Source organism: Oryctolagus cuniculus, chromosome 13, assembly GCF_964237555.1.
Source record: "Oryctolagus cuniculus chromosome 13, mOryCun1.1, whole genome shotgun sequence".
Lineage (NCBI taxonomy): Eukaryota > Metazoa > Chordata > Mammalia > Lagomorpha > Leporidae > Oryctolagus > Oryctolagus cuniculus.
In genome coordinates this window covers 67,872,274-67,883,812 of record NC_091444.1, presented here as the reverse complement: position 1 = coordinate 67,883,812, position 11,539 = coordinate 67,872,274, and the positions used below count along the sequence as shown (strand labels likewise).

Genomic DNA, 11,539 nt, shown 5'->3' with positions numbered 1-11,539 from the left:
GAGAGAGAGGAGAGGCAGAGACAGAGGTCTTCCATCTGCTGGTTCAGTCCCCAATTGGCTGCAACGGCCAGAGCTGCACCCATCCGAAGCCAGGAGCCAGGAACTTCCTCCTGGTCTCCCACAAGTGTGTAGGGGCCCAAGGACTTGGACCATCTACTGCTTTCCTAGGCCATAGCAGAGAGCTGTATTGGAAGAGGAGCAGCTGGGACTAGAACTGGCGCCCATATGGGGTGCCAGTGCTTCAGGCTAGGGCGTTAGCCCACTGTGCCACAGCACCGGCCCCTTCCTAGAACATTTTAATATTACTTCTGACAATGATTATTCCCTTACCAAACAGTCTACAAACTAAGTTTTAAAAAATTGTTAAAGGATAATGAAAACTCTGCAAACCAAGTTGACTTTACAGAAAGTTCTGTGAGAACAAGTAAGATAAAATACTGAGCAAGGTTATCAATTAGTGCACCCGTGAAATTGTCCCAGTTTATTCATAATTCTGATAATATATTGAAGGAGTTTTGCTGTTGATCTTCTAGGTTTTACAAATAAAGCTTGAGTCCAAATTCTTTGTAACTGCTCGCTTCTGGTGGTGGCTTAATGTAAGATCAAACAGTCCCTTTTCAGATCTATTCCCCAGAATATGTTCTCTGCACCAGAGATCACACAAATCTCAAGTGAAAACATTGTTTCACTACTGTTTCCTAAGTACCTTTACACCCTATTTTATTTTTTCCTCAAGACTTTCTATTTTTAAGCGCACACATGGCTAGAACTCCTATCTTTTCAGAAACCAAGTAGGTTATCTTGTACAAAAGGAAGCTTTTAACAATTCTGACAATTTACTTTCAAGGAAAAATCATTTTTTAAGCTTCCATCTGTTTTCAGTTGATTAAAGAGAAACCAGCGATCCTATCATATTACTAAATATCACAAATGACAGTCGCTAGCTGAGAAAATATCTTCTCTTGGTTAATTTTTTTTTTGACAGGCAGAGTTAGACAGAGAGAGAGAGAGAGAGAAAGTTCTTCCTCTTCCCTTGGTTCACCCCCCAAATGGCCACTATGGCTGACGCGCTGTGTTGATCTGAAGCCAGGAGCCAGGTGCTTCCTCCTGGTCTCCCATGCAGGTGCAGGGTCCAAGCACTTGGGCCATCTTCCACTGCCCTCCCGGGCCACAGCAGAGAGCTGGACTGGAAGAGGAGCAGTTGGGACAGAATCCAGCACCTCAACTGGGACTAGAACCCCTGGGTGCCTGCGCCGCAGGCAAAGGATTAGCCAAGTGAGCCACTACGCCAGCCCTCTTGGTTAAGTTTTAACAATTAGGGTTCAGGTTACAACATAGATGATTAACTATTTTTTTTTTTTTTGACAGGCAGAGTGGACAGTGAGAGAGAGAGACAGAGAGAAAGGTCTTCCTTTGCCGTTGGTTCACCCTCCAATGGCCGCCGCGGCCGGCGCGCTGCGGCCGGCGCACCGCGCTGATCCGATGGCAGGAGCCAGGAGCCAGGTGCTTTTCCTGGTCTCCCATGGGGTGCAGGGCCCAAGCACCTGGGCCATCCTCCACTGCACTCCCTGGCCACAGCAGAGGGCTGGCCTGGAAGAGGGGCAACCGGGACAGAATCCGGCGCCCCGACCGGGACTAGAACCCGGTGTGCCGGCGCCGCTAGGCGGAGGATTAGCCTACTGAGCCGCGGCGCCGGCCGATGATTAACTATTAATATTACTTTTTTTTTTACTTTTACAAATGTCAAACTGTTTTCCTTGGGGAAGGCAGTGGGAAGGAAGAGGCAAATGGAACAGAGGTACAACATGGTGGACAAGTGCATAAAGCTGTGCATTCAGGACATGATTTTGGTTGCTTTTTCACAATATGGTGGGTTTTTCTTGTATATCTTACTAAACCTATAATAAAAGACAGCTTTAAGCCTATAAATCAAAGTAAAGTCGATAAAACATTCATGTTCAAGTTTCAGAAGTATATGCAATTCTAATTATAAAGTCTCTACAATACATTTGCACATTTTCATAGACTAACCTAATAAGCAAACTTGTGGAAATCTCTAGTTAAGTAGTTAATTTTGCCTACATCTGACATTATCTTCAGAAATACTCAGTGAAACCACAAATAAAAGTACTGTAACTTTTGGAATTATCAAAGTTTTAGAGGAAAAAAAAAGGTCAGCAGCAACTCCGTGAAAGAGAAGGGACATCAGTCCCACTTCCTTTTGGTTTTCGTGTCAGCTGTTTGAAAAACACTGTAAGCTGACATGAGGTTTTCTATATACTGTCCAAGGACTTGGTTTTCTGATTTAAACTTCAGATTTTCTTCCTTAACTGCATCTACTCTTGCAGAGAGTGTGTGTTGGAGTTCCAACACAGGATTAACAAGTTACCATTTTTCCGCCAGTTTCACCTGATTTTCAGCATCAACTGTATCCATGTCAGCATTCATCATCTTGGGGTTTGGATGCCAAATCCTTGATGACTGTTCTTCCTTTTGAGGCTCCGGGGAAGGGGAGGTCTTGGGAGGATGCTTCAGGCCAGGGGACTTGAAACAACTGACACTCATTTTTTGTTTCTTTAAACTGTTTCAATATTAATTAGATTTTAACAGATTCATTGTGCTTTGTAGATACAATTGTAAGAACCCAATGCTATTCCCTTCCTCCCTCCGTCCCTCCTCCTCTTTCCCTCCCAACCTCCTTTCTTTTCTCTTATTTTTTTTTCTAATTTTCATTCTATTTAAGGTATACAAATTTCATGTATTTCATATATACAGATTTAGGAACATAGTGATACTTCCCACCCTACGCCCCCCATGCTGCAACCATTCTTCTTCCTCCCCCTCCTATTCCCACTCTTGATTTTTACGAAGATCCATTTTCAGTTAACACTACTACACTCAATAAAGAATTCAAAGAATAGTTTGAAAACAAAAACACTGTTGCTAAACAGTGGAGACAAGGTTCTGTACTGCCTCTGGGTTTTTGTTGTTGTTGTATAAGATTGCTTTAGTTATTTGGAGTCTCCTGTGTTTCCATATGAATTTCAGCATTGTTTTTTTCTATATGTGAGAAGAATGTCTTTGGTATTTTGATCAGTGTCCCATTGAATCTGTAAATTGATTTTGGAAGTGTGGACATTTTGATGACATTGATCCTTCCAATCCATGAACATGGAATATTTTTCCATTTTTGGAACCATCCCTGAATGCCAGGGATAAATCCTATTGGGCTGGGTGAAACATCTTTCTGATGTGTTCTTGGATTCGATCAACTAGTATTTTGATGGCGATTTTTGCATCTATGTTCATTAGGGAAATAAGTCTGTAGTTCTCTTTCACTGTTGTATCTTTTTCAAGTTTAGGAATTAAGGTGATGCTGGGCTTCATAGAAAGAGTTTGAGAAAATTCTCTCCTTTCAGTTGTTTTGAATAGGTTGAGAAGAATTATTTCTTTTTAAATGTCTGGTAGAATTCAGCAGTGAAGCCACCCAGTCCTGAGCTTTTCTTTGCTGGGAGGGTCTTTAGTACTGATTGAATTTCATCTTGGTTATTGTTCTGTTTAGGTTTTCTATGTCTCATGAGACAAAATAGGTAGATTGTATATGTCCAGGAAACTACCTATTTCTCCTAGGTTTCCTGATTTGTTGGCATACAGCTCTTTGTATTAATTTTCTTCTTTTTTTTTTAGACAGGCAGAGTGGACAGTGAGAGAGAGGGAGAGACAGAGAGACAGAGAGAAAGGTCTTCCTTTACTGTTGGTTTACCCCTCAATGGCCGCTGATCCGAAGCCAGGAGCCAGGTGCTTCTCCTGGTCTCATATGCGGGTGCAGGGCCCAAGCACTTGGGGCATCCTCCACTGCACTCCCGGGCCACAGCAGAGAGCTGGCCTGGAAGAGGGACAACCAGGACAGAATCCGGCACCCCGACAGGGACTAGAATCCCGTGTGCCGGCGCCGCAAGGTGGAGGATTATCCTATTGAGCCGCGGCGCTGGCCTGTATTAATTTCTGATGATTCTTTTTATTTCTGTGGTATCTGTTGTTATATTTCCTTTTCCATCTCTGATTTTATTGCTTTGAGTCTTCTCCCTCTTTTTTTGGTTAATTGGGCCAATGATGTGTTAGTTTTGTTTATTTTTTCAGAAAACCAGCTCTTCACTTTGCTGATCTTTTGTATTGCTGTTTTGGTTTCATATGGTTCATTTCTTCTCTAATTTTAATTGTTTCTTTTCTGCTACTAGTTTTGGGTTTGATTTGCTTTTTTTCCTAGGTCTCTGAGATACATTGATAGCTTTTTTATTTGATGCTTTTCCAACTTCTTGATGTAGGCTCCAATTGCTATAAACTTTCGTCTTAACACTGCAGACACATGGAGACTGAACAACATGCTCCTTCATGAACAGTGGGCCACAGAAGAAATCGAAAGAGAAATAAAAAAAAAATCTCAGGAAACAAATGAAGACGACAACACAACATATCAAAACTTATGGGACACAGCAAATGCAGTGTGATGATCCAAAGCCATACTGCTTTCCAGGTCATAGCAGAGAGCAGGATTGGAAGTAGAACAGCCAGCACTCAACCAGAGCCCACAACACGGGCTCCTAGAAGTAGAATTGTAAATCCATTAGTCATGTCCAATTATTTTAGACAGCACATATATTTATAGTATAGGGCATATACAAATCACTCATTATACTACCACTAAAGAACATTAATGCTATGAATATGATATACTTACTTTCCAGGTCTCCCAGGCAGGTGCAAGGACCCAAGGACTTGGGCCATCTTTCACTGTTTTCCCAGGCCATAGCAGAGAGCTGGATTGGAAGTGGAGCAGCTAGGACTAGAACTGGCAGCAGTATGGGATACCTGCATTGCAGGTGGCAGCCTTACCCACACATCACAGCTCCAGCACCTGCTGTGGCAGTTTCTTTACAACCACTGCCTTCACGGAGTCTCAGAAGTATCTTGGGGAGACCCCAGATCTAGAGCCTCCTGTGGGCCCTGATGAGAGAGGAGAATGTTCTTTACCCTGGTGTACAACTGTACATTTTCTAACAATGTAGGTAAGAGATCAGAGTCCACTAGGACTTCTCTTTTAAGCCTTGACTATTCAGCAGCCCTGTTGAAATGAGTTGTTCATTTACCCATGAGCAGCTGCATGCAGGATCATTTTGCTTATGGTGTCAAACTGAGTGGATCTGGCTAAAGAACTCTTGTATTTTTGTTTAATTCAATGATTCCTCTGTGTCATTTTCCCCTTCTTCTAGGCAATAGCACTCAGTCCCCAAACCACTAGAATTTCGCCATAGAAATGACTGAGAAATTCAATCTGCATCATAAAATGCAGCTCAGTTCTAACAGCAGGCAATCCTTCCTGTGCCTTCTGCTGATTTCTCTTACATGTGACCCTAATGCCTATTTTGGCACATCATGTCACGGCTGTGAAACATAGTCAGGCCCTCCTATTTGTCTTCTCTTATGAGCTCCCTGCAGGGCTGCCAGAAATAGTCATATTCATGATTGTCAGGCCCTGGCCATAGCAATCACAATGCCTTCACATCAGAGCAGGGGCCAGTCTCTGCTCCCTGTCCTAGTGAGATGTGGAGGAATGGATGAGGCTTTGTCAGAGGGTCAAAAAAGAAATGAAGAGTGACATTGGAAAGGGGCAAACATTTGGTGCACAAATGGAAAATTGCCATGACTGGGAGGGATTCTCTGTCTCTCAGACACACATATACAGAGATGCACACATGGCCCTCCCACACATTCCCATGCATACATATACACATTGATACACACAATCACATAAGTGGGCACATTCCCCCACACGTACACATACACACATGCACGTGCATACAGGAGTGACATTGTAATCAGTAGAACTCTTGTCATGCATTCCTATATCCAGTTCAATGGGCCAGTAGGACTATTGAATATTTACTGGTCCCTTGTGTGAACTATAATGTATGTGCTTTTTGTTGATCAGATCTGCATTATTGATTTTTTTAAAGATTTACTTATTTATTTGAAAGAGTAACAGAGAGGAAAGGCAGAGACAGAGAGAGAGGTCTTCCATCTGATGGTTCACTCCCCAGTTGGCTGCAACACCCGGAGTGCGCCGATCCAAAGCCAGGAGCCAGGAGCTTCTTCTGGGTCTCCCACGTGGATGCAGGGGCCCAAGGACTTGGGCCATCCTCTACTGCTTTCCCAGGCTATAGCAGAGAGCTGGATCAGAAGTGGAGCAGCCAGGACTCAAACCGGTGCCTATATGGGATGCCGGTGCTTCAGGGCAGGGTGTTAACCCACTGAACCACAGCACTGGCCCCTATATTGATTTTTTTACTCATCCAACCTCCCCCCCTTTAAGGTTTTTATTTATTTATTTGAGGGTAGAGTTATAGACAGGGAGACAGAGACAGAGGGAAAGGTCTTTCATCAGCTGGTTTACTCCCCAAATGGCTGCAATATGGGATGCCAGCACCACAGGTGGGGGCTTAGCCTACTGCACCACAGTTCTTCTTTTGTCTGAGCTCAAATGAACTTAATTCCATGTGTCCTCAATTCTCAGAACCCAACAGTTGTGAAATTTTGATATATTAAGCTTTGAATGGTAGAATTTATAATTTTGTGTTAAAACATATTCAGTTTATACCATTTAAAACGTTTGTGGGGCCAGTGCTCTGATGTAAACAGTTAAGCCTGTGCCTGCCATGCTGGCATCGCATATGGGTGCCAATTCTGATTCTGCTTCCTGTTAATGCACATAGAAAAGCAGTGGCTTCTGGATTTGGCCTGGCCCATTTCTGGCCACTGTGACCATTTGGGAAGTGAACCAATGGATGGAAGATTCTCTCTCTCTCTCTTGCTCTCGTTGTCACTCGCTCGCTCTCTTTCTGCCTTTCAAATAAATAAATTTTAAAAAAGAAAACTTTTGCATATTTTTCTGTTTACATACATAGTGTGAGAATCAGATACAGAGAGATGGAGAGAGCTTCCGTCTGCTGGTTGACTCCCCAAATACCTGCAACAGCTGCAACTTGGCTAGGGATAAAGCAGGGAGATAGAACTCAATCCATGTCTCCCACAGGAGTAGCAGCAACCAAGTTATTTGAGATATCATCAGTGTTTCCCAAGAGTCTGCCATTTAGCAGGAGGCTAGAGTCAGGGATTGGAGCCAGGAATCAAACACAAATATTTCTTACGTAGAGTGCAGGCATCTAAACTGTAAGGCAAACAACCACTCACACACCATTTTTTTTAAGTCAGTGTCTCCTGAATGTCTTTGCTCTATATAGACCAGGTTCTCCCTCACTTCCTGTTTCAAATTTGAGAGATGCTTATGTTCCCCAGAGAGCTGATCCAGTAAGGGCTTAGCCTTCAGGTTTGAGTCCATTCTCTCTACAGATACTCTTATCTTAATGTGCAATAACTACCATGAGGTAAAATCCATGTATAATTTTTTCATAATAAACTTTTCCATGGATGTTTTGAAGGCCATCCACCATGCCTGATTTTCAAAAAAAAATCTTCGCAACTTACAGTTTGCTTATGGCCTTACCTAAATACTGATGGAGATAATGGATTTAAAGGGCTTCTATAACCTCAGCAACTCATGTCAAAAGCCTCAGATGATAACTGACGTCATACATCAGAGTGTTAATTTTTAAATTAACAACAGGAGTCATTGTGCACTTACTTTCCATGCAGTACTCATGTCCTCAATGAGTTGTATTAAGAGTATTAACTGTAGGCCGGCGCCGTGGCTCACTAGGCTAATCCTCCGCCTTGCGGCGCCGGCACACCGGGTTCTAGTCCCGGTCGGGGCGCCGGATTCTGTCCCGGTTGCCCCTCTTCCAGGCCAGCTCTCTGCTGTGGCCAGGGAGTGCAGTGGAGGATGGCCCAGGTGCTTGGGCCCTGCACCCCATGGGAGACCAGGAGTACCTGGCTCCTGCACCCCATGGGAGACCAGGAGTACCTGGCTCCTGCCATCGGATCAGCATGGTGCGCCAGGCGCCGTGCGCCAGCCGCGGCGGCCATTGGAGGGTGAACCAATGGCAAAGGAAGACCTTTCTCTCTGTCTCTCTCACTGTCCACTCTGCCCTTCAAAAAAAAAAGAGTATTAACTGTAAAACTTGTTCTCAAACAGTTTGTATGTGTGTGTGTGTGAGAGCAAATTGTTGAAATCTTTACTTAGTATAGAGTTGGTCTTCTGTGTATAATCAAAAATGAACCTTAATGGAGAATGGGACTGGGAATGGGAGAGGGAGGAGGAGGAGGTGAGGGAGGGCTAGTAAGGTGAGAAAAACTATATTCCTAAAGTTGTGCTGATGAAATTTGTACTCATGCACTAAAAGATTTCTTTGGGAAAAAATCTTTGCACCAAACTAAATTGAATTCCACTTTTTTGTAAACTTTTTAATGTACCCATATAACAAGTATTACACATATGCCTCAACAGGAAGGTTTATTTCCTGAGTCTTTAATTCAGTGAAAACCAGAGCATGACCTTCAAAAAATCTTGGAATATCCCACGTCTTTCTCCCTACTAATTTCCTTTTCCTTCTCAGTGTCTTTATTTCCTTTTCTTCCTTCCCACTCCATTCTTACCTTTGCTATCATGGTTGTTGTCTTAAATGGAAAAGGACATAGACGTCTATCAATGATCTTTGAGTCTGCCACTTAGATTACAGGTCCAGAGGCTTAAAAAAGGATGCAAGTTTTGAAAAGCCTTTGGTGTTTTCCAAAATATATAGAGTGAGCTTGAGAGAGTCTCCTTGTGAATGGCTGAGTTGTTACAATTGTAACCATGGCTATTTTAAGTCTTTTGTCATCCACAGCTCTGATTCTTCTCTGGAAATATTTGCAATCAGGTTCATGGAGAAGACTCTTGGACATAGGTTTCTGATGGCCTTGACATCAGTGGACTAAATAAGAATTTCCAGAACTCTGACAATAAAACAAAACAGCAAACTCATAAAACTGCTGGTGGACATCAAACAAGACAAGAATTAGTTCCATGAAATTTGTAGATTGAATTTTTTTGATTTTTTCTTAAACTAGCATTGGTTCTTTTACTTAAATGTTACCTCTTCTAGGCTTATGAAGACTTTTGTCCTGAGATTTCTATAGTTTACAGTGTTTTAGTATAGTTGTATAAATAAAGATAAAAACATGTACATTTTTCCTACTTAATTGTTCCAAAGTTTCAAACCTTTATGAATATTTTATTTTTCATGCCAGTGTGATTGTTGGCATCATTTCAGTAAGTGTCTTTTATCTTCCTATTAGGATGTTATTGGAAATATTATCATATCTAAAAATTCATCACAGAAATGTCTGGCTTCATGGGATTCTAGTCTTGCAGTGAGTAAATGGAAGTTGTCACTTCTTTGTAGGCCGTGAAACTTCAAAATGTTTTGTACTACAGTTGTAAAAGTGAAAAAAAAATTAAATTCACCTTGGTTAGGCTTGCTAACTTTGAGAGTTTTCCAAATCTGAGATTGCCAACTGTTCTTACTGTACTTCGTGCAGAAAATCAGCTAACAAACTATAATACGTCTGCACTTAGATTGCAACTCTGTTGATTCTTTATAAGGCATAATTTCAATCTGTCATGGTCTCACTGGTTGTATTATATATACCTTTTAGAAAATAAATGTACGTGGGCACTGGTATTTCTAGGAGTACATTGAGTGGCTGCCTGCCCCCCCCCCCCGGGCTGCCATGATGGTTACAGTGCTTAATCATGGCTCCATCTCATGCTGCTAAGCAGGCTTTCTCCTGTCACTGGCTGCCAAGACACAGCCCCAAGCTCAATGGCTAGTCTTCCTGGAGCACCCCAGAGTTTGACTAGAAAGCAAGCTGTGAGCCACACTTGCCTGAGTAGGTTCTTTCTGTCTTCTTTGTAATGATTTCCAGTTTCTCCCTAAGGCTGCTTCCTGGTATCTAGAAGGGAGCCTTTAATTGCTCTCACATGACTCAGTGTTATACCACTACTAACTCATTAGAGTTGTGGTAAGATCCTTGAATTTAATTCCCTACATCCATTCATTTTTTGATCAACATTTTAGTATATGTACCATGTTACCTTTCTCTGAAGGGAGGAGGGAACTTCCACTTTGACTATGGCCTTGTCTAAGTAAGATCAGAGTTGGCGAACTCAAGAGGCTTCCATAGCCTTGGCAGCTCATGACAAGAGCCTTGGGTGATTACTGATGTCATGAATAAGAGTGCCAATTGTTAAAATCAACAACATGAGTCACTGTGCACTTACTTCCCATGTAGGATCTCTGTCCTTAACATGTTTGTACTATGTGAATTAACGGTATAACTAGTACTCAAACAGTACTTTATACTTTGTGTTTCTGTGTGGGTACAAACTGTTGAAATCTTTTCTTAGTATATACTAAATTGATCTTCTGTATATAAAGATAATTGAAAATGAATCTTTATGAAGAATGGGATGGGAGAGGGAGTGGGACATGGGATGGTGCAGGGAGGTTATGGGGGGGGCCCGCTATAATCCAAAAGTTGTACTTTGGAAATGTATATTTATTAAATAAAAATTGAAAAAGGTAAAAATATAAAAATAAAAACATAGACTTCTATAAGCAGCAAAAAAATATATGTACCATGTAAATTTATGTATATGTGTATTTAGTTACATGGCATTGTATGCCACACTGCATCTGAAATTATACATGCAGTGGGGTTTATAAAAGAGGCCTGGTAATTTTTCAAGCTAAAGGTTGCTTTCTCATGGAACACTTTTCAACTCTATGAGTAACTCTGTATTCTGAAGATGGAAACACTGATCTGAGTGATTTGTGGGTTCTTGCTTTTGAGTTTGGCCTCTGAGCTATAATCATGTGAGTCGTCATAGATCTAAGTCAGGCCACCTTATGTCGTCTGTGATGAGTATGCTGTTATGCAGTGTGTTCCTGGATTGCTGAAAATTGTGTTTTGTCTGCTCCCTAGACTCAATCGGCTCCCCTACAGTTTGGGATCTTGGCAGCAGTCCCGTAGCTCTGGGCTTCCCCAGCTCCTCTTCCTGAGCCCCTGGCACAGAAATTGTCATCTTCAACAGGGCAGATAGTCAACGTGGCAAGAAAACTTCCATGGGATGATGATGGAGAATTTCTAATGCAAACAGCAATTGTTTGTCAAAAGACGGATTAGTGGCACTTAGAGATGTCTGCCTGTGTGCCCCAAGATATTTAGCTCTAATCATTGTACCTTTTGTGCCAACTTCCTTGTCATTCTTCTTCCTGCAGTTTTTCTATTGCTCTTTTAGGGCTCCATTGCATAGTTGTCTCTCCATTCTGAAAATGCACTTTGTAGGCAGCTTGATATCCTTGTGTGTGTTTTCTCTGCCCAGATATTGATTTTTTTCTTTTTTTAAACTTTTCTTTAATGAATATAAATTTCCAAAGTACAGCTTATGGATTACAATGGCTTTCCCCCCCATAACTTCCCTCCCACCCGCAACCCTCCCCTTTCCCGCTTCCTCTCCCCTTCCATTCACATCAAGATTCAT

General features: G+C 42.1%; 1 pseudogene; it reads right to left on the bottom strand.

Annotated features, from left to right (window-relative positions):
• Window positions 1-1,704: 1,704 nt before the first annotated feature.
• Window positions 1,705-8,709, bottom strand: LOC138844999 (short coiled-coil protein B-like; annotated as a pseudogene).
• Between the last annotated feature and the right edge of the window lie 2,830 nt (window positions 8,710-11,539).